General features: G+C 40.6%; 2 long non-coding RNA genes across 4 annotated transcripts in view; one reads left to right on the top strand and one right to left on the bottom strand.

The window, feature by feature from the left end:
• The window catches only part of LOC111247646 (uncharacterized), a 30,243-nt gene extending 6,629 nt beyond the window's left edge, over positions 1-23,614 (top strand). Inside the window, exons 2-3 of the long non-coding RNA XR_002672194.2 lie at positions 16,280-16,449; positions 22,968-23,614. This is a non-coding gene — a long non-coding RNA (uncharacterized LOC111247646). The remainder of the gene's footprint in view (positions 1-16,279; positions 16,450-22,967) is intronic.
• LOC111247653 (uncharacterized) overlaps positions 1-24,228 on the bottom strand; it is an 82,158-nt gene that overhangs the window by 30,088 nt on the left and 27,842 nt on the right. The window lies entirely within an intron of this gene.

Genomic DNA, 24,228 nt, shown 5'->3' with positions numbered 1-24,228 from the left:
TCAGTTTGCAAGAGCTTTGAATTTTTTTTATCTGGTTAATGCGTTCATGTGACCATAACCTAAGACACGCCGATACTGGATACGGTACGTAAATTGCGGTAGGACAGTCTCGTAATATTATAAACGTACGGTTCTCAAGCTGGACTTGCTCTGTTAAGGATGAAAATAGGCACAGTAATTTGTTGTCCGTCGTTAATATGAACCTTCTCGTCCATTCTAAGTAACTGTCAGATTGCCTGTTTTATAGCTAAGGCTAGGCGATGATACTAAGCATATTGTTGTTTTGGTAGCCTTAACGTCCTTAAATGGGAATATGAGGCAGATTAGGATGATAATCTATTCCTTCGTTCGAACTAGACAATTCTGAAACAGAATGGCGGATATGTTCTTAGGTAAGATACGTGGCTAACACCACTGGCTTATCTGGGTCATAAGGAAAAAGTAGTTGGGTCAATAAAATGATTCAGTATTTCAATCAAAGCCAGCCCTAGCCTGTAGAAACTCATAAAGTGCCTCTGAGATGTCAGCTAGACGCAGTCCGTAGGAAGCAGAGAACCATACCATGGGGTCGAAGAGGGAATTTATTGATGAATTAGGTAATGCATATACGAAGCTCGAAAATCTGATTTACTGGTTGATTTTCGTCTTTTGAGTCCACGCGGAGGCGAATCTTTTCATCTTAATTGTTTCTGTAAACCACCAAATGAGTCCAGTCACTATATTTTATGGGTGCCAATATTGCTGCTCCTTGACGCGGGTGAAACCTATTCAGATATGGTAAACTATGGTTTTGGGTTTTCACACAGGTGGATATTAAAAACAGTTGTGCCAAGTAAGTTATTGAATCCCGGTGATATGGTATCCCTAAATTTTCGAAGAAGATCACCTAATCTCTGCTGCAAATATTGCTATTCTATTACGAATACCCAAATGAAAAATCTTGGATCATTCCGTAAATCTAATTTAATCGTTTGCAGTACCTGAAGGTCTAGTCGTAACATTAACTTAACTATTAGAATAATTTAGACCATTCACTGTTACAAACGTAACGAGGGCTTGAACAGAATAGACATTGCAAGTTTATTTCAAAACAAAGAAAGTATCCAGAGGCGTTGTCAGTACCTTCGTTCCTATGCTAACCTCAATCTAAACAGGAACAACTATTGATTAGTCTACTCTTTTAATATATATAGAAAGTGTTTAGGAAGTTAAAACCTTTTTGGCATAAGCATTCGTTTCCATATACAGGTTGTAACATCGGTGATAACTGAGGTAGTAGTGAGGGAGATATGGTACGGGAGTTTGAAGCTAAATGCTCACGCAAAGCGTTTTCAACGGGATCTTTTCAAAAATAAAAGGCCGCCTTTAACGTGAGGAATGGATCCATCAGGCGATACTAATTTCTCAGTGAGACCGAGACGACTAACTAGGATTCAGAGTACGAGTAAGCTTAATAGGAACGCATAGTGCATAGGGTAAAATAATGTATCGTAGTTTTATACTCGTTGCGGGCTGTCACACGGTGCTTTTTTTTTAAAAGAAAACCGCCATTCCATTGGCATAATGCATCATTCGGATAGAACAGTATTATTTGTTGCCGATCATGCTGATTATAGGTGACACGTTTCAACGTACGATTATTTATACCAATATAATGTATAAACACGATAGTTATATTTGCTTTAATTGGCTTGGAAAAACAGTGCGCACATTATTGCCGTGTCTCTTATTTTTTTTTGAAGTAAATTCAACTTACCTGAGCCATTTAAAGACCGGCTCATATCACGCGGAGGAACTTTACATGCGCACCTATGGTAGAAGGATCATCACTCTTAACCTCCCTATCCAGGCAACGACTGAACATAAAACATCGCCTTCTTTAGCGATCATCATAGCTCTTTCTAGAAAACACTCTTTATCGCTAGTGGCCCATCTTGACTCTAAATGTGGCCCATATATTGTACCTCGTGGAGCTATATAGGCCAACGGCATAATTGTCTTCAGGTGATATTTCAGTGAAGTGTGGGGAATTTGTAATAGAAGAGATCTTTAGAGAGTATTTTTTTACGTGACACCTGTCGTTTTTAACAATAGCGTCAAGTAAATTACGGCCTATACAGCCTCACCGTCCCCTACATGTCCACAGTGTATTGATTAAGTGGATAATAGAGAAATCTTAGATAAGTAGGGGTGGCTCATAGAAGTTGTGCTTATTTCAGTATATTTCATTTGCGCTTCTTGAAAAGAATATCAGGAAACGTAAAGCATGTTTTTCTGCGACTTAGGATAGTTGTTGTTCCCGCAATAGTGTATGTAGCATTTAAGTGTTCAAGTTGTTACCAACATCGACACAGAAAACCCTCTGTAACTTATCGAATCGGAACCTTTGTCATGAACACTGCAATAATCTTTTTTAATATTAAAGCTGATAAAGAACGGGGATACTGATGGAATGGTCTATCTGTCTAGGATACCAGAGCGGTGTAACCCTCACCTGGTACTTATCCCCTTGTCCTTTTTGTAATACTTTTATACACACCTTCGAATAGTACATAACATTTAATATATGGATCGCTTCGTAAATGGATAAATATGTGATGTTAGGAACTTTCAATAGTTGTTATCGTACGTAGAGGTATAGAAAATATATATTCTTTCATTAAACGCGACACTTCTGATGGAAGCAGTTATAACCAAAGTAAACTGTGAATGCAATCTATATTTTTTTCAAGTAGTATAGAAGTTTTAGCTAAAAAATTATTGTATTTCTTTAATTCAAAGTTAGCCCGTATGTGTAACTATACGACTACCTCGGTAAAACATCCCATACTAGAAGCACATGGGAGGCGGACTGTCTCATACAACTCGTTGAATGTCCGCCAGTCCACCAGTATATCCTGTGGGATTTTTATTTATTAGCAGCTTCAGAAAAATGGGCTCACTGTATTATGTAGTTTTATAGTGAAGAGAAGGCCTTATGCATATAAGGGTGATTATTCGTGTGTAGACCTCAACTCAAAAGACTGTAGAAATCCATTCCAATAAGAATCATTTGAGTCTGAACCTAACCCAGCCAAGGCACCCAACGCAAATTTTCTGTACCTAGAGAAAGCAAACCTTATAAATCATAGAGCCTGCGAATACTGCTATACCTGTGGGACACTGTGTAGTGGTGCATAGTGCCGGATTTTCAAAGCTTTTTGTGGACGCATTAAAACAAATGTAAGGACAAGCATGATACCTACAAGATTGCATGGCGCAATAATCCCAACGTAACTGCGTATAAATGAATCGAGGAAGTTATTATTCTTTTTTTTTTCCCATTTTCCACAGCGGGCCAAACGCTAAGACCGAACTAAATTCTCCCTTCGACCAACGTCTGTATGTGCCCCCTACGTCACACACCGAACACACGGAGGTCTCGCCGCCGACTTGAAAGCAGAGTCTGCCCGATACTTAGTATGAATAATTGACGTTTCCAATAGATTCAGAGAAACGAAATCAATGCAAAATACCTATTTCTAAAAGAAAAATATTATTAAATATACTGGATAAAAAACATTTTGTTTCACTTGGGCTTAAAATCCGGTTCTTTACATTTGTTTTCAAAAATCAATGTTTTATACTGAAATGCTTTAAGAAACTGTGGTTAACAACACGTTAATAGACTATCCACTGGTAGCAAAGTCAAATGGGCTTCTGTAAAAACATTTGTACCATTTTTTTTTACTGTAAAATGTAGTATCTTATTAGTGGGCGTACTGCAATACTGACGTACGCAGGGAAATTCAAGAACCGCTGCAGATCTATTTCGACGTTAGGCGCGCTTTATAATGTGCTCTGGAATTATCCTTGAAATTACAAATAGTTCGGGTCAAGTAGTCAATTTACTCGAGATCCCCATAATAAGTTCACTTGTGAGCATATAACCATCAAATCGGTTTCTTAGCAGATATGTCCCAGTTCCATTCGTGTTAGAAGAACTTGCGTATTGAATTAGTATACTGTATAACTTATCGTCCCCAAGGTATTGACTAATCTGGAATTTCTCGGCGTTTGGCTAAGTTACGAAAACTAAATTTCTTTACGATTCTCTATAATAAAAATAAGCAAAAAAACCGAAAATATTTAGTACTATATAATTACTTTTCTAACTTCAGTTTCTTTACTTTCTAAACGACAGCAGAAGCTTGATAGTGTTGCCTTTCTTATGGATTATGGACTCAGATGACCTAGGTACTAAGCAGTGTTTAACGGAAATACTGTTCCCAGGTACGGAGACTTTTTTTCGGTAATGTTCGAGAGTTATAATGTACGCAACTTACCTAAAAATCTATGACAGAGTGTAAATTCAATTCAGATATAATTTTGTGTTCCCTCGCAACTCACTAATATTACTATTATCGCGTCGGAATCTCGCCAGATAACACGAATACAACTTAAAGGTCTCTGTTGTCTCCGAAACAATTGGCCGTTCCATTTTCTGTCATTTGTCCTGGAGCACAGTCAACCAGCCAGCTCTGTCGACTAAGCAGCTCCTAGCAAGCATATCTTAGTTCTATTCTTCTTATGTTTTTCTTTTTGTCGTTGTCATACGAGGATAGTGATTACGACAGTGCTGATCATATGATTCACACCCCTTCAACAGTACGATAGAAAACTATTCGTCGTATCTATATGACGGATAACAGAAAGATGTACGTAAAAAATACGTGCATCCATATGCGTAAGCGAACGCTAAAAATAAGCAAGAAACAGATTAGTACCACCTTCGCGTAACTTGAGAATGATTCATCATATTTTCTATTATGTATAATTTGTTTTAATTCCTTGTTTCGTCATCCAAAATTTGCTACCCGCGTCTACCGGATTTTCTTGACTAACGCCTGACATCTTCGGACTTCCCTTTTCATTGGACGCCGAATACCGAATAATGAATGGTAAAACAGTCGTTCGCTCATGATAACCAAGTGAGATCTTCTACTCCAGAAAAGCGTGACTTGCGTATCCTGTGGTTGTTGCCACGTTGTGCCAATCGCTGATTGGATCTATTAGCAATGGCTTTTGCTCTTCTATTAACTAGAAAAATGTGTATCTTGTAAGGACAACAGTCAGTGTAGCTACCTCGTTGTGATTTTCAAGGCACATTAGGACTAGTGGAAGTACACCCATTAAAAGGTAGCTAGTGATAAAAAAAGAACTACTAAAGAAAAAAAAGAACGCTAGAACGTGCTTATCTCAAGCTAATTTTTTTCAAGGACCAAATATATATTTCTGCAGCCTATGCCAGGATTCATGACTCGCCGACTGAACCTTAACAACTAGCCCTTTTGGAAAAGCGTCCTCCAGTCAAAGATCTCTGCTGTTACACACCGATGCGCGTAGGACAAAACACGCATCACCAGTTCGGCTGCGATGTTCTTCTATCTATTGGTTTTAGAATAATTTCATAGTTATCAAAACATTCGAAAATCACCGGGCGGGCGCTCCAAGTAACCTGTATAGGAGACGCTGTGATTCGCAAACCTCAAGCTTCCCGCTTCCGGGTGCATCTTATTAATTGAGTCGCGTAGCGTTATCACCGGGCGAAAATGAAAGCTCCGTACCATAATACTAATACCGGCCTTTTCAACTGTGCAAGGAGTTCTCTGTAACCAGTTCCATATGTTGACCAACAAAAAAATGCGACCTGACAAAGATCACGTCATTTTGTATGAAACTAGGTAAGGGCTTGTTGAGATGTAAGTTGTAATCTACTTGAGACCATATATCAGTAACGGGAAGGGGCGCAAGGTCTTTTTTTGAGCGGTTCTCCGTTGCTAAGTGCCTCAAGCTGTGCCCGCTGAACGGTGTACCAATATGTTGTACGTTCACCCTTGTACAACACATTCATAAATTTACTGTGCCAATTCTGCGGGCCTCAGTGCGTATATATATATATACATCCCAGTACCAGGCTGCATTCCCCAGCAAAACCCCTTTGTATGATCAGAAGATACACCCGTTACAAAATTCAGGCGCGCACCGATCGTATCTCGCTGTTCGCTCGTAGCGGTCTGTTTAATCTTTGTCGGTCGACAGCGCGTGTGGGCTGGATGTACGATTGGGTGGAGCATCAACGAGCGCGGAATCGAAAGTGGCAAATCATGCAAATCTGTCTCTGTAACGCCTTTGTGGCGGCAGCTTCTGCTCAGTATTGCCTCATCCTTGCTATGGCCTCGTCGCCGTCGTCCTTGTGCTGAATGGAAGCAATCAAAACAAGGCCGTCGTAGCGACACTTATATCCTTGCCGCCTTTCATAATGTATCCACGCAAATCACCCTATAAAAATCATAACAAACCTGAGATACATTTTCTTAGGTTTGGTTCTTTCATGTTGCTTGTACCGCTTATGCCATACAAACGCTCATTTATTTAAAGGATTATTCTCTACAATCACAGCTGGTAAGGAACGTAGCAACAAAATGGCGCGTCACTATGCTCACTGCCACTATTGCTAGCCCTGCCATTATGTTGCGCGCTAGTTCGAGATCAGGAAGCCCCCATATAAGCGTCAAAAAGTAAATAGTACACCAAATATCAACAACGTTCGCTAATAATATCACTTGCCCCTTTTGTCCTATCTCTCAATTAGCCTGAAGACGGATCTGGTTTCTGCTTCCTTTGGTTTTTGAAACACTCACCCCACTTTACTGAAACACTAATCAAAGGGATTATTGCTTATATTCGGCTTATTTAAAAAAAGATACATCGGGTCAAAATGATAGTCAGAATAAAGCGTTTCAATAGAAAGAGATTTAAAGCAAACGCTACTTATGTAAACAAGCCCGTCCCTTTTCGAGGATACTTAGCTATAAGTTTTGCGAAAACCGAAGGCGATCGATTACTCGGATCCCGACCCAGCTATTTAGGTCTTTCAAATGACCAAATAGCTTTTAGAAGGCGGGTCGTGGCGGGTTCTAAAAGAGAAAAATCTTTAGAAGGATGAGCAGCTAGGAATATAGCAAACTCTTCTTGAGGAAAAAACAGAGTTGAAACGCTGATGTATTTAGCTCTAGTACCTTTCAGCGCCTTGGCAATTCAACCACTGCAATTTTTTTTATTCCTAAACGGTCTAAATGGCTTTATGGAAGGCGTGGAGAATCTCGAAATGGGTCTTTTATTGCTTCACAATGGCTGACGTGGGTTGTCTTTCGAGTGTCCCGAGCGCCTTTAAACATCAGCTTAACAACCGCAAAATGTAACCGCCAGCGTTGCGAAGTGAGATGGGGACAATGGATGTATTTCAAAATCCTCCATCGCCTTATTCTAGTAAGATCCTTGGTCGTGGTCGCACCTTGATTTCTCCAAACGAACCTTATTTTACTTCCCATTCGAAGGAAGATTTCAGGTTCGATGATGAAGCTGTAATATTATTATTAGTCAAGGGGATTTGTAAGGGGCATTTGTTAATACGGGTTACGCCTTCAGTAACACCTACCTGCGCGCTGACTGGTTGGAGCTAGAGCCTTCAACTCACAGACACTTCCCGGTTTCGTCCAGTAGCTAATTTTTTTCAACGAACGTTGTCGCATAATTTCTGTTTTTGATATTTATTTATTCGTTTTTGATATTTATTTATTTGTTTATTTCGGGCGACTAGCATACTCTGCACGTATGCGTTCTTATGGCTGTACTGATTGGTTCTCTGAGAAATTTCACCAGCTGTGATGAATTCTCAGTACTTGGTTACCTCAAACACTCAGTTTTGGTCCCCTACAACCTAAGCGTACCAGGTCGAAACCCAAACTGCGTGATTTTACGATGCGACCGAAGTTGATTCTCTGTCCGAAATATGTACAAATAAGATTCCAGTCCGCTGCAGTCCTCCTCGCTACAGACCTCCTCGCTATCTTAAAGCGCAACGATTTCTCAATAAGCTACTAACCGCCATAACCCCAGACAGCCTTGAAGTGCGGCTGGAGCTCACCATGGAAAAGCTCAAAAACTAACATCACAAATATTCTCTGGAATATCTCCAACAGAACGGTTATGACCAAGAAAGTATTGTCAAACAAACCTTATTTCTCGGTGATCAAGCACGCGTTGCAGTCAATGCAATACGGTATCGACGTAACGCACCTTCATCAATCTGGCTTGATGGCCTGATGCGCCCAAGGTGTTAACCTGACAGTTGGTGTTTTTGCTTACCTTTCTATCAGTGTGATACGAAGCTACGAGGTAAATCAAATATTTGTAAAATTCATTCTCAAAATTGGTGATATATGATAATAAAAAAGGACGGATATATGTATATATCATGGTCGATATCTTCGCACAGATGCTTCAGTAGTACGTGATTGCCTTAAGAACTTGAATAATCGCACTTTCGAGGACCTGCTTGCCAACTATTCCGTGTGTATCTGTATATGCATACGGGCGCGCATGTGTATATATAAATGCGTACTTATCTGCTCGGCTGTTGCACGTCTATGCCGGATCTGTCTGATGTGCTGGTCAGACCCGTGTGGCCCTAACGATGTCTCTGGTTATTATTATTTTGCTGTTTGTCTGAGCGATGTTACGTAGTTAATCTGGTTGATTGCTCGGACGCTTTGAATCTGTGGCTGAATGCGGCTTTCGTATATCTCTTTACTTCTTGCTCCTCGCTGTTTCCGATGCTGTTTTTTGAATGTTCTGCTTGGTATACCGCTTTCCTTTCGCTAGCAGATGACATCTAATCTGGACTGCGACAGCGTAGCTCTTCGTTGTACTCACGAGTTCGTTCTGTCATTGTTACTGTTTGATACGGAACTGATGGGATTCTCTCGATAATAACGCCAATGATAAATATTAACAAAATAGACCGAATGTGTCTTGAATCGTTCGCGTTTTTTTAGATCTCATACGGATATAATAAAGCAAGAATGTATATATATAGAGAGATCATAAACAAAGAGTCTCTAGAAGTTGGTAGGTATTCAGGCTGGAGGCCCGGTACGACACGATTGACGACATACGAGAATCAGTGATCGTTTGATTGAATTTACCGATTTGTTACTGCCCAAAATTCCATGAAACATGGACGTCTGCTCATTGGAATTAACGACGCTAACGAAGCTCATCATTAACGACTGGCGCATCTTTAAGGTAGGTGATAACAAAAAAAACTGCTGTATTCGTTTTGTATTAAGAACAGAATAAGGGATCAAAGTATCGGCTCCAACGCAGAATGGCCAGGTTGATATTTGACCGCTTCTCAGAACTTTTCCACGTGAAAGCAAGATTGATTGTCACCACATGGAATACTGAAGAATCTTTGCTCTCCTGGTACCAAGACGGGGCTATTTGGGACAGTGTAGAACACCGTTTTTTCAACGATCGAATCTTAGCTATGATAATAGTATGATATTATAACATAACTATCTTCAACTACCATGCTTTTCTGCCAGCGTAAATCTCTGGTTTCGATTCGTATAGCCCGAGCAATATAAAAAAGGTGACAGCAAAATTGGTTAAATGATGCGTACGTAAGTACTGAGAGTCCATAGATGTACTTTGCTTGAGCCCATATCATAGGCACCAGTATTTGTTGGCTTATTATAGTAGCAATAAATGAAAAAAATTTCACTTATTGCTAAGGTATATCTTTATAGTTTTATTCGTTTTTCTTCGAAAAGTGTGCTATTGTAACCCTCTGCCTGCCTTATTTAAATATAATGCCTTCAAATACGTCGTCTAGACTAACAGGTATTATGTTGATTATATCTATGAGATCATTCGATTTGATACAGCTCAGCGTAATGATCCATCAGTACAGAAATCATGAATGGGGGTTCCGGTGAGGTGCGTTTGTCGCCAGTTCTAATGATGGGACGTCTCCTGAGGTCTCGTGTCGCTCCGACGTCTTAAACATCGCGTAGCACGATACTACTATTAACATCTGTGTGTCTCCCAACCACCCCCTATTCGGCTTCCCACTGTCACCGTTCTCATGTTGGTAAAGATTTAACTAAGGGGATCTAAGCGGCCCTAGGTCATCTGGCGCCCTCTATGTCGAACGCGGGCAGAAGCTTGATCCAGCTCGAGTTGATCCCAAAAAATAGCGTTTAGCTTAGTTCTAATCGCATACCATAACCAACGTATTACTAAGCAAGTGGGAACAGCTCGATGCTTTGCTTTTTTTGATACTGATCTTGTATAGCGTCACCTGGTGGTGCCTAACTAGTTGGCCCCTTAAGATATGTTAATCAAAGGACCGTCTATGCGTATTCACACCGCGTAGAGGATAAACGAAGAGACGTAATTCGGCGTTTGTGGATCCATTATAAACACGGCATTTACAACGAAAACGGTTAACCTAGTACGACGCTAGTGTCATTTTAGCTCAATAAATACTGATAAGATGTTTCCCATCTGTCATCCATCGTTTCGGAATGGAACATTAGTATAAGTAGCTGCTATCCTCGTTGTACAAGCTTCAGAGTCTCAGAAAATGCTATACAGATATTTCAGATCTATGAACTTACCTGATTCACTTTTTACCCGTAACATTTAGCTACTACATAGGCATTGGATAACAGTACATTGGAAACTACGCATTTCAAACGTCAGATTTGTTGAATTTCAAGATTTAATAACAACTTCCTAGTTGCTGTTACGAGTTCAACTAGCGGTAACGACCTATTATTAACAATAAGTCATAAAGGTACAGCATTTAGGGAAAAGCGAGCGATGAAAAATTGATGCTAAATAGTTTTTGTTTTGAGGACTTCGAGAGTGTCCAAAAAGACGGAACTCCCCGTACTTTGATTCTCATATTAGCTCAGTCTAGGAGATCTACTTTGCCTTGCACAAAAGACGACGTCCGCTAAATGCCTCTAAATGTGCGCTAAAAAAATGAAATTCTGAATCGTGGCTATGCGTTGTTAAGCAATCTCTTAATCGATACGATGTCCAGGTCGTGAGTCGTCGTCGGCGCTGTGTGATACGCAATGCCCCATAGAAGAAAAAATCCAGAGGAGTCAAGCCAGAGGAAGGGATTGATGTCGTTGCGGCGCAAACTAAAACGTAAATACAGTGTCCAATAGCTCGTCGAGGAGCTGAGCCGTTGAGCACAAGGTCGGGTTACGGTCGTTAGGTCGGCATGCACAGTGATCCATACTGACACAACGTTATGGCGTTTTCGTCCGACTCGTGGCCTTATTGGCCTAACCTTATACACAAATAAGCTAGTCTCTTCGAATATGTCAATCAATCTTTTCCTTGTTTCGCGAACAAGAACCGTCGTCTACGATACTTAGTTTATTATTATAACAAAGAGCCGATTGTCACTACAATCGACTCTTTGTTGTGATAATAAGCTATCCGTCATTGCAAGCTGTAGGCGCTGCTATGTTTGTTGCTTGATAGTCTACAGCCCCTGTTTGTTTACGAGCACAAAGAAGAAGGACAAAATGGAATACATACGTAGTACACTCTGTACTATAAAATCCGTAACCGCTTAGTGGCCTACGCTCAGGGCACGCGGTGAAAGTATCAACTGGAACAGCATCCCGATGGTCCTCTTGAACATAATCACCACTGAATCCGACTTTTGATATAACCTTTCAAATGCTAGACTGTGACTCTATTTAGTTTGGTTTTATTTCGGTCGTTTCAAATCCTTTCCTTTTTAGCTGTTACCTAAGTTATTGAGTACACGAAGAAGATCCAATAAGCACAGGGATTGAAGCACCGCAATTATCGGGTTTCTCTGCAAAAACTGTGACACAAGTAGCGACGTTTGTGGCCCACTACACTAAGGTGATGAAAAACACCCTGTTTGACGAGTTTGGACATCTTACGGAAAATAATGTTATGACATTTTTCTCAACTTTTTTTGCTAAGGCTTCCTAGAAACTCGTGGAACTCTTCGGCGACAATGGTATATTCGGGTATCATCGTAGATGCAATGTATTTACTGACCGTTTGCCTAGAAGCCTAAAATTCAACTATTTCGGCACAATGCTTGCTGTGAGCCTTCTAGCTTCTCATGGAACCTTTAAAAAAGTCAAGCAGGACTTGTATGAAATGCCCAACTTCACGGAGAATTTTTCGAAAGCCAGTACGACGTTGCTAAAAGCTAGTTAAAGCTAATTTAACCTTCCCTATTATAAATAATGAGGCGCATATAGATGCTAAATCACGTGAGACAAACATCTTCTTGATTTATTTTATTCAAACGCTTCCACTAATAAGCCTCTCTTTTTGTGCCTTTGGTAAGCGCGATGGATACCTGAATTAATAGGTTCCGTTAGGACACGACACATTCACTTGGAACAAGATAAACCAGATCCTTTGAGGAATATCTATCGTTTTTCTTTGGCCATCGTTATATGTATGCCTGTTTGCATGCTCAAGTCTGCCATGTGTTTTCAGTAGGCATGGCTGACATTTTAAGTAAGAACCAGGTATTGAGTTCCATGCTTTAACGAACGGGTCTCAATAATAGTGAGACGAACGTTTTCTGTGTGCGTGTGCGGCAGACGTGTGACGCCAGCTCCCGTAATAACGCGTCACGTACGATCAATCTAAACAATGTCACTTGAATTGTTTTATCTTCAGGCATTAAGGGACTTCGTCGTTGTATTTGCTTTATTCAGTGACAATCCGACTTTTGTAGTTATGAGTCGCATCATCCGACCACAATTCTACGCTCGTAACCCGTTTTCTCGCGTCTTTTGTTGGCTACGAAATTACTTGTATTTCAATCGCTCTTCTAACAGACGGCCCAGTCACGTTTTGTTATTTCAACACAAACATACAGAGTTCACGCCTGGGTTTCGTAAGCACCACAAAAGAAGGCGAACTGCAGTCCGTGACGGAGCTGCCCTGCGGATCGTCTATAAAATTGTTCTTTTACGCGTTTGCCCTAATTTCGTCTATCCCAGGCCGACTGATATTTTCCTTAATTTTGAACGATTTCACCCAGTTCTCTCTATAACGAGCTACCGACCCAAAATAAGGGCTAAATTAGAAATATGTGACTGCTTGGCTTCCAGTCCAACCCGAAAGTCTGCTGTATAGGTGACCAGCTGAAGCGTAAATGATCAATTTATTGCATGTACATATCGAGGGCCCATTCTATAAGCGAGCCGCAGACTCGTGTACATTTTTTATGGAATACATGTTTGCTAAGGTTTAACACACATGCTACAATAACGCGCACCGAAGTGTTGAACTATGACACTTTATAGGAGTTAACTTTTGGCCGTTCACAAGATGCGCACATTTACTTAACAATGGGACGACAGAAGACGCATCTTCTGTGCATTTTCGTGTCAGATAAAAGATATATATCAGATCTTCATGTCAGTTATACTTCCGCTAGTTCCCAAACTAGTTCTTTATACAGAGCTTCACCAGTTTGAACTAAATGATGCTTTGAATCTAAACTATATTTGGTGATTAATATTGACACAGTAAAGATGTTAATCTATGTATTATTGTCTATTTTCGCAGCTTCTTTTGCAGCTTTTTTTTCCCCCTGCAACAAGTAGATGTAGCTCCTAGCACGTTCGGCATTATGTAGCCAGATTGCCTCTGAGAACCCATTAATTAAGTACAATTCGTTTCTCACTGTCCTTGCAAACGTAGTAGCAGTACTTGTGGGGGAGCTACTGGATCGGCTGGGGTATGCGGGCTATTTTTCATCGCCTGCACTTTGGATCCGTGAAAAAAGAAGTCAGCCGAGATTTGGAAGCAACAGACACTCTTCAAAATTTCTTATCGTCAACATCAACATCGTAACTCAGCTTGGCAGTTATTCAGGAGTTTAAAGATATTATATGTATTTAAATATACTTATACATGGTAATATGAGCATGAGGGGATGACTATAGGTGGTGGGGTGGGGTAGGGGGGGGGGGTGTTGATTCGCTCGTCACAGCGACAGTAACAGCAGAAACTGACATTATTTAGAATAGCACGACACGACACACGGGCAGTTGGAGAAAACGATTTTTCATAGATGTAGAACAACCGACCGGCCAACAAAATAAGACGACGCCGATGCTACTGCCGCTGCGATGCGCGAGAAGCCGACGCCACGTGACGCTGGGTTTTAAACGAATGAAATAACAAGACAACAGGCAAGGAAAAACAAAAAGACGCCATAACGTTGAGGTATGTTTAGTTTAAGTTAACTTGTTCTTACTTCTGTCGTTCTGACGCTGTCGCTGCCCTGGAGAATGCAGTATCACGGGCGCATTTGAACGAATCGGTCAGAAGATAAGAACTAGAATGACGACTCATCGTTGACGTCTCTACTTAGCAAACAGGTAACGTCAACGGAGGCATAAACAACAGCGACAACAAACAGGCAGTCGCAGGCGCTTTGAGGTATTTGCAACAGTGAAGTAACTTCAAACGAAGTGACCGATGGCCACGGCCGAACAAACGGGCGAAATTTATTTCATCTATGTGGCCAAATGGCTGTTGAATCCATCAATACGCATTATGCCAAGCATAGCCAGGTTGAGCTCCTTAAAATTGATATGCCTTATCACGCGCCTGTAGTTCCCCAATAGTGGCAAATGGAGGCCGGGTGCGTAGACGGGTTAGCCGACGTATATAGACTGGCCAGTAAACAACGACAGCAAAAACGTATTGCGTCTATTTGTCACGCTGTTAATACGAAGCATAGCCGTGACGAGTGGGTGAGTACCCTAAAACGGGAGATAAATCAACGACGACCATAGGTTACGTTAGTATGCAGCAATCGAGCTATGGCGCGGGAAAAAAATCTTCCGCTAAATGACTATGACGGGAACAGGCATCGTCCGAACAATTTAAGCATGGCCAGAGCAGAAGTGATTGGTGCCGGGTAACTGCTTTATGTATCATGATTCAGCTGTGGGTTGTCGTCGTACAAAGGCCGGGGCGGGGAGTTATTACTTGTAGAAAAAGAACGGCGGATAATATGCATTCGCCGTCTCAATTTACCGCTGCTGTGATAAGAACAGCAACAACAATAACCAGACAACAAAGTCAAAAAAACTTGCAAAAGGATTTGAGACAATGCTTAACGGGCAGCAGCAGCAGCTGTCGGGGTATACGACACACACAAACACATACACACACGTTTTTTTATGTATATATTAGTGTGTGTCTGTGCGTGTCTACATGAACCACATCTAGAATTGACGACAACAGAGCTAGGCAACTTCTGGCTGGACAGATACCTCCATGGGAGTAGTAATGCACAAACTGGATCCTAACACCAGCGAAACAGACCAACCCTGAATGAATGCCGTGACGGACTAATGTCTTCATTTAGTCTTCATTCGCCCTATGGAGGCGAAGTCTAGTTCAACGATGTCATCATCACGTCAATTATTTTCATAATATGAAACACCTCGTTGAAAGCGTAAATATATAGAGTGTGTAGTACTATAATTGCCTCCACTTAGGGAAGACGGACAGTTAAAATTAGCGTCGGAAATGACTAAACAAAGGCTGTCTCTATACAAAGTACTGATTGCTCTACAGTTCTATAAAAAATAGTCGCATTTAATGGTGAAGTTCTTTATATCAATAAAGTTTAAGAACGGTGCTCAAAACTTTAAAATGTTTACCTAAGCACGATGTATGCTCATCAGGCGGACGCAGATTTGAACAACGGCCACGAATTATGTGTCGGCGGAACGGTGCTTCGAAAACTTAACAGGAACGCGACAGTTCTAAAAAAGCGTAGCGCGAAACTTGAATCCTGACATTTCTCTTATTCGTCACTGATTTGTAGATTTAGTCGAGAGTCATGACAACTCGTTGGTATCTGTTGCCTGTCATCCCATTTGGGCCGACCCAACCCCTTCGCTCTAATGCTCCACTCGCTTGTTTCAACATTTTTCAACATTATTAAAAAAAAAAAGAACCCACGCTGATATAATCGCTGCTTGTTATTTTTAGAGACGTCGCTTCAGCTATAGTTATAACTGACGATTAGCTAACAATATTCCAGTCTTCTTATATCGTGCGGACAAAATGCTGTTCTATCAAGTGTTAGAACGCCACCCGCTGACTTCCCTGCAATTTTTATTAAGGTCCTTCAAATCCGTTGCTCGCTTTTCTTTTAATTAACTCTAGATGCAACTGAGGAACCATTAACGGTAACAAAAATAACTTGTGGGTATTATCTTGCTTCGTATTTTTAGGCCTTTTAGAAGATAATTCATCGATAAGCTGGAATAGCATTTTACCAATGGATAAAACCAAGAATAAGATTTCGCTAACTTTTTCTCCCGTTATTCTCCATGAGGCGCCTGAGGCGTTCATCTGATGATGATGAGGAATGATATGTGCCAGCTTGTCGAGTATTCTCTCAAACCGTAAACGGTTCAAAACCAGAGGCCGGGCGACGGATCAATCGAATCGTGTACATCATCACTGCCAGACTTCAAGTGAAGATATCATTGGCGCCTTAAGGAAGTACGTAATTGGCAAGCTTCTTAATAGATTATTTACATCTAATAATTAATAAAACGAATTGTATTGATGCAAAAGATTTTACGCCACATCACCGTCTTTCTTTCAGCGAAGAATCAAAGGGTGCTTGTGCAAATCAACGGTTAGCTACTGAGTGGCGAGCAGACCGCAAAAAGAGCCTAGACTGATAATAGCTTTACGTTTTAGGCCCGTTTTTTTGACGGGTCTGTTCAAACGCTTCAACAACTTATCTCTTCCGTTCTCTCGCGCATTGCCTGAACAAAAAAAGGGCATATATAACAATCAGCAATCTCAACGTTTCCAACGAGTGTGGCTTCCCTTTAAAGGCGACTCGAATTTTGAGCGTACGCATGCTTTTTGTGGGTCACGCAGGTCCATTGACTGCTGTCCATAAGGTTGTATTAGTTGACCCAGAATTGCGTTAAATGACACTAGAGAAAAAATGTATATGCTCTTGTTAAATTTCGATATAGACTACGTCGCCAATATGCGCTTACCAGCAGGATCTGGTTTATAACAATAACATCTCATTAAAAATGCTACCGCCTTAATCAACCAGAGGATCGGCCATTGAAACGATTGTTCAGACTGGAACAGGTGAAACACAACCGTGTTGCTTGACAAATGTAAAATCTCAAGATAGGCAATTTCCTAAATTGTAAAACCAGGATCTGGCTGTGTTAACATTTCCGAAAAGATCAGGTGATTGCCAAACGTCAGCAGCTGGGCGAATAATTTAGAATTTAGAAATTCATGGCCTTACCCAGTTTAGAAAAGCGCGAACAAATGGCAAATAGGGAGCTATCGCGGCTTCATTTCGAGTGCGCATGAGCACACTGAATTTTACACTGTTGTGTCGTCATTCCAAAATGTCTTAGGAGGCAGCTTGCCAATTTATCTGTCCATTAAATCATGTACTGAATGATTATCCAACGAAACTTGTTCAAAGGAACGGAGCGATCTTTAAGTGTCGGTATTAATACAGACTCAGGTAACTACGGATATAGGTGCTTCTGGACGAATCTAACTAGCCCTTTACGATCCATCGAGCCAGTCCTTTTTTCATTAAACTACTTGAGACAAGGTTCCACTAGTTCGTTCAGATCTTTTCCTGGTCTTTTGAACATTGGCTACCTATTAGGTTATTATTAATCGGAATTGATTTCGTGCTAAGATTATGCGCAGTAATTCGGCGAGCATTATTAAGTTCTCTGCGACTTTGGTGAGAAACTTTTGAAGATCAAGTTAGATCAGTATCAGCTTCATCCGGGCACTCGTCCCAAGTCGTACGTCGCTCATTTCAAGAGGCGCTATGCTGAATTCCGTGTCTCGTCTTTTTTTCCTCTCTCGCTTGGCTTCAACATGTCTGTGTGTTCGCGTCGCCCTGCACACCCCGACCAGCTAGTAAAAGCTTCATCTCCCTTCGTCTCAGTTCACTTTACTTCGTCCAAGCTGTCTAGCAGAATTATCCCTACGACTCCACGTAGCCAAACACAAGTGCCCGGCTCTACTCGCTCAAAATTAGTCATTCTCAACGCGTACAGCTACTTTTTCATTGGTTTGGCTAGAGAGGCTAAGCCACTTTTAGCCGATTCGCAAGTCGACCTGCTTCCGTGTGGCGAACGACTTCACTCGTAGGTGATATCTTCATCAAGCTCGGTAAAAGTGAAGGCTCTGCGCAAACCTCAACAGGTTCTTGTTTAGGTTTGTTACTATTCGCCGTAACGTTCCCGTAAAACTGAAAACATCCTTCGTGAATGGAGTTACTGCTATCGTATTCGTGCCTGGAGGACTATTTTGCATGTAATCGCTCGTTGAGGAAGAAATGTAACGTACTCCCGCTTCTCCTGATACCGTTGCCTCGTGAGCAGAACTAAGGTCATACACTGTTCAACGGGGTTTCGTGACCGCTTTTATACATATCAAACAAGCTTAATAGTACGTCAGTTACTTTTCATTCAAGTCACATGCGTATAGCGTACGAGAGCTTCATCTCTGAATGGAAAGACACGCATAGAGGGAACAAACTAGGAACGAGCATTTACATTATTTATATAGGCCAGATACGTATGCGAATATTTCTCTTTCCGCTATACGTATTCGATCTTCGGATCCATATCTGGATAAAATAACAGAATTTATTCAGCCTTCGTTACCGGATAACTATATCCTATTAGAGATTAGAGCGCATTTCAGCTTTGCAGATCTCTTTTATATTTTGCGTGTTAAACGCCGCTGAAAATCTTTTTTGGCCAATAGGATTTGGATTGAAACGTATCTTATTTTAAAATTAATATTTAAACATTATGCTTGTTATGGGTCCACAAACCTGAACGCCCCGAGTCCCATACATGCTACTCCCGAATATCTATCAACCCAATCGTATAATGCTCACGGTTGGCGTAATTAAAACACTGTATTTAGTTATGGCATGATTAAAGATATAAAAGTCGTGATCACAGGCGGACGTAGCTCAATTGTACAGAGCTGTCTTCTACTGCTGTCGTACATTGCATCGGCATACCGGACACCTGCCGGTATAAGCAGGCTTGAAAGAGGCAAAGAGGTTCCACATCAGTGGAAGTTGTCGTAGTTGTGGTGGCAACTTATTCATCGCAGTCCCTCCTCTCAATGGAACCCAACGGAAGCAGCGATCGGTCTGACTCACTGTAAAGAGCAGAAGTTGAGACGGCTCACGCGATATCCATGTAGCATTATGTCTCGGAACATTCGAATGCTCGTGCATAGGAGACAACTCAATCTGATTTGGTACGATGACGTCTAATTTGCGACTACAAGCAATGCTTTCCGTATGTACTTTTTGTAAAGTATAATAAATTCGTCGAGGCAAAGGTGTCGGGATAGAGATGCTGAATCCTATGAGGTATTCTGATAGCTGAAGAACGTTGCTTTGCTACACGAAACATCACTACGATACCTCATACTTGAAATTAGCAATATATATCTGACGTCTGGTCTTATTTAATTAATCATATTAGACGATCCTGCTGACAGTTATTTAGGGCTGAGTAGAAACGACGGGAACAAGCTTTACAAGGTTAAACAAGCTTTTCGATTCAGAACAACAGGTTAATGTCTGAATTCGTCCTCTTCCAAAACGTCAACGACCGAAATTGTCTTTTTTTTTTGTTTGAAAACGCTTCTGAAATGTATTTTCCCTCTTTTTTTTTTTTTTTTTTTTTTAACTGGGATTCGTTTTGCGACCAGGAAACTGTTCTCTGATATTGAAGTTGGTGAAAAACTCGTGTTTTGGCTGTCAGTTATAGCTCGTGTTGGTTCCGCAGACTTTCGTTACACTATCCCATATCCTCCCTGTTGCTTGACTTCCCGAGTCTTTTCTCAGATGACGGTGCGTTGTCGTCAGCTAATCTGTCGTATTTAGCTCCTACAATTAACTCATAACGACAACGCCAACGATTACAACAACGACGGTCAAAACGACGACGGCCGCATTCACAGGTCAACTCATGTTTGTTCTTGCAGTTTATTTTCTGTTAGTTCTCTATGCATCTTTTGTATTATTTCATCTTTATCTGGCAGTTGAATACAGCACAAGGAAGAGAGAAAGACACCGCACAAATACGGGTAAAACGGAAAAAAGGGTCTACATCCGATTATATACGGAAACTGTATACAATAGCTGGTAGTTACGCAAATAAAAAATCAGCTGTGTAACATCAAGCCACCACGTACGCTTCGGCATCGCGCTCCCGCTTCCCGAATTAACAAAAGAATAAATGAAGGCCATATACGGCCTTTGGGTATGTTTGTGTACGTTGCATACGCTTGTGTACCTGACGTATGCTTTCCGAATTTCAAAAATTAGGGACATTGCACTAAAAATAATCGCTGATCCACAGTGATACCAGTACGTCACTTGTGCATACAGGCAGGAAACGTGTCGAAAAAGACGAGTGACGACCGCTCGCTTGACCGGACCGAACGGTAAAAAGGCCACAGGATTCTCGCTGGACGACGAATACGCGGTGCTTAATTGTCTAGTGATTAAAATTCGATCAATCATCATATTCTTATTGGTGCTGTTATAACGAAGGCAACGAAGTTAAATAGAAATAAGAGGTATCCGACGGTGATCAGGTGCCCACTGCGCATTGAATTCAGTCACTTGAGTACGAGCGTAGCGAGACAACAGAACCAGCGGCAGCGGGAAAATAAAGACCAGACGAGAAATTTAGAAATGTCGCTACTGTTGCTGCTGGCGTCAGCATAAGAAGCGCCCGCCGGAGAGCCAGTGCGTAATAGCTAGCCTTGTTGTCATTACAAACTGGCAATGGATACTTGGGGCTCGCTTGTTTACCATCTTGGCTGGTTATATTCGTTTACTGAAAATTGAGCAGGAGCCGTCATCCGCTCGTTAACGTCCCAACCGCCGCGACCGCCGGCTGCTAACGCTGTCTGCGAGCAGACTGTTTTGTCTGGCATCGCTGGCGACGACGACGACGACGACGATGATGATTGACTCAATTACTTTATTATTTGCCCGACGCCAGAATGGAGACGTAAAACATCCAGTGCCTTAGTTATAGCACCAACATTCAGTAACATTTGAAAGATCTCCCAAAATATCAGCATTATGTCTCTATCATGCACGACTGATGGGCTGCACGTTGATTCTTTCAAATTTCAGTATAATTTCTTTAAATCATAGAATTAGCAGTGAAGAATTATGAATAGGCAAGCTAACGCAACGGAACCAGGAATGACAACAGTGAGGGCTTCAATGAGCCTTTTTAAATATTGTGAAACTTCGAAGCTCCAAAGCGCATGATTGCACAGTCCTTGTAGTCTGTAAGCATCATAGGCATTTCTACTATGTAATCTGAAATATAGCTATAACTCTATAGGGACATCCGCGTATACCGAGATATCTATAAGAGAGAATAATTTCCCATTTAAAACATGAAATAATGGGTAAATTTACCATTCCAAGTTATTCAGTCTAACCAAGCGCGTACTACTATTCGTCCTTGTACACGGCTTTGCTGAAAGGCTTCTTATACTTATTTCGGAAGTTTGTACTTCTTAATTTTGATGTACGGCACACTACTGTGTCCGAATCCCACAGGAAATCCATTTGTGGTACCAGATATTTTAAGCAATCCGATATGTTGATTACGGCGCTCAAGACATTTGCCTATTTTTATGGCACACCATCGGCATTCTTTGGATATCAACGACACTAAGACTAAGAATGCAAGGCACGATCTACGAATTTCTCTTGGCTTGTTCCCATTCGTATTGGTTTCAATGTTATACACCATATGCGGAATAGGCATAGCTTCGAAAAAATCGATTTTTCGAAAAGAGGCTTGTTACAGTACAGAAGACCTTCTTTCTCCAAAAAAAAAATCATTGTTTGCCTGAAAAGTACGAGATAGCCATAATTTCGGTGGGAAAATCTTTTTGAATGTATAGTTACACATTTTGTTATTAAATGTCACAATTTCGCAAAAATAGACTGTCCTAATTAATGCCAGATTCTAATATTTCATCGTGTTGTTACAGCAGCGTCATCTGCCTTTAATATTTCTAGTAGTTGCTAATAGCTTATGCGTATATACGTGGGTACTTCATAGAGTTTCAGATCGTCATCACTATATAGTAATATTTTCAGTTCTCTTTTCTCCAATGTTTTTATGCCCAGCATACTCAGACGCAGAATTCTTATATTCTATCTATGATGTTTTCGATACGTACTTAAACAAGCTTGCTCCTCTCAGGACACTTTAAATGTGCTGTAACTTGCATAACAAATAAAATTGCCCTCTAAGGTTAACTTACATTACGGCAACATCTTCTTGTTAGTCGTTATTTCATACATGGTAAGACGATTCCAGTTGTTGACTATTCATAAACAAACCCTTTAGGATTAGTTGATATATTACACCACTAAAAATCATCGGAGAGATTCATTGAAGACTTTCACAAAAGCATCTGTATGTATGTTTTAATACGTTGTGTATATACCGTGCGCTTCAGAATGAAAACAATAATTAAGATCAATAATTAAGGCTATTAAAATAACAATTCCACTTGAAGACGAGTTAGAATCGGTAGGAATACACACAAATTCTTCCTCATGTATAGACGTACGTTTACCTGGACCAACGAACATCCGCTAGTATGCAGACAATAAATAAAAAATAGAGTATTTTTGTGATTTTTCCGAATATAGCAGTAACTTGAAAAAAAAATAGTAAAAAAACCTATAAATCTCGTTAATACATCAGCGAAAAATCGTCTTGAGGTTTAGAGAACTTCCCGGTAGAGACAGCTCTCTATGAATCATTTTTACACCTTAGTTGCGCTTTCTGTGGACACATAAGGCATTTTTCTTGTTATTGAAGTCGACGATTGAAAATTTCCAATAATAAATATAGGAATTTCTACACTGTTTGTTTGTTTTTTCGAGTGACTTCATATTTACGTGAGATATATTTGGATATCTAACATTTCAGATTAGCTGTGCCTTAGGGTCCTTGCAATGAAGAGCAATTATAAAGGCGTAACGGGTCAAGGGGTAAAAATAGCAGCCGCGGCTTACCTACCCTGACAGCAGTGGATGATTGATACAAGCAGGAAATGGGAGATCTCAGCTACAAGGGACAGATCGATTAGAATAGTGAAATGTATGAAACAGAGCAAATAAGTAATTGAAGCTAGGCAACGGAATTACGGATAAGGCAATACAGTCGATTTGCTAAAACAGGGTGATGGGGTGGCTAGCTAGACAATGGACTAACTCGATCAAGCGGTAGTTTACTGAGAGAAAATGATGGAAAGCTTTAACTGGAAAAGTGTAATACTGTAATACGACGACAGCGTCGAGGGAACAGACACGTCGCAACAGTTACAGAAAAACGCTTGGTAACGTTCGGTGCGTATGTCCTGTTCCGTACAAACTAAACGCGTGAGAAACGCGCAAACGAATTAGTGGTCTTGATTGTTAAAAGGTAGAAGCAGGCAGATGTCATACATGTCTCGTATCGCTCTGTACCACACTTCGGTTCTGGCAATGCTAAAAAGTAGGTAGTATGTACCTGATATTGACTAACACCTTTTCTGTTAGGTTATTATACATAGTACATAGAATAGAAAACATAATATACAATTGTATTCATAGAAACATGATGTCAAGATTAAAATAGTCGTGAAATAAAAAATTTTTTTTTACACATGCGCCCATAGTTTAAGAAAGGACGTCCTGCCTAGTACAGCGTGCAGGATTCCCCGTAACGTCGGTAGCTGCATGAAAATATAGATGCGTCTGGCCAGCTGCGCAGACCATCTTACGTTTACAAAGGATGAACAGTTTTTTAAGTTATAGAGTCTATAGCCTTACAGTGATATTCATTTGTTCTACGTAGACAGACTGTGTCCTTTTAACAAATTAATAATAGTAAGTTTACTTCAACTCTTTTGGTACTTAGTAGTTAAGCGAGCTTTCAAAATCAAAGAGCTTTTGTTTTCATTCAAGTAAAGAAACAGTGAATCTTGTTAAACTCGATATATTTCTCCCGCGATATATAAACTCATTTTAAATCCAGCATATTTGCTTTACTATTATGGATACTCATGTAGTTTTTTTAATATATAGCCAATAAATATTTCGGCCATTAGGTGGATTATTCTAGGAAGCTTATTATTAAAGGAAGCTTCGTTATTTGAGCTTCTTGTTGTTCATTACTCGTAAGAGCAGGCTACGTTGGTCGCTTTAAT

The sequence above is a fragment of the Varroa destructor genome, unplaced genomic scaffold (genome assembly GCF_002443255.2).
Source record: "Varroa destructor unplaced genomic scaffold, Vdes_3.0 BEIS01000001.1, whole genome shotgun sequence".
NCBI lineage: Eukaryota > Metazoa > Arthropoda > Arachnida > Mesostigmata > Varroidae > Varroa > Varroa destructor.
The sequence above is the reverse complement of the archived record's forward strand: the minus strand, read 5'-3'. Positions and strand labels throughout refer to the sequence as shown.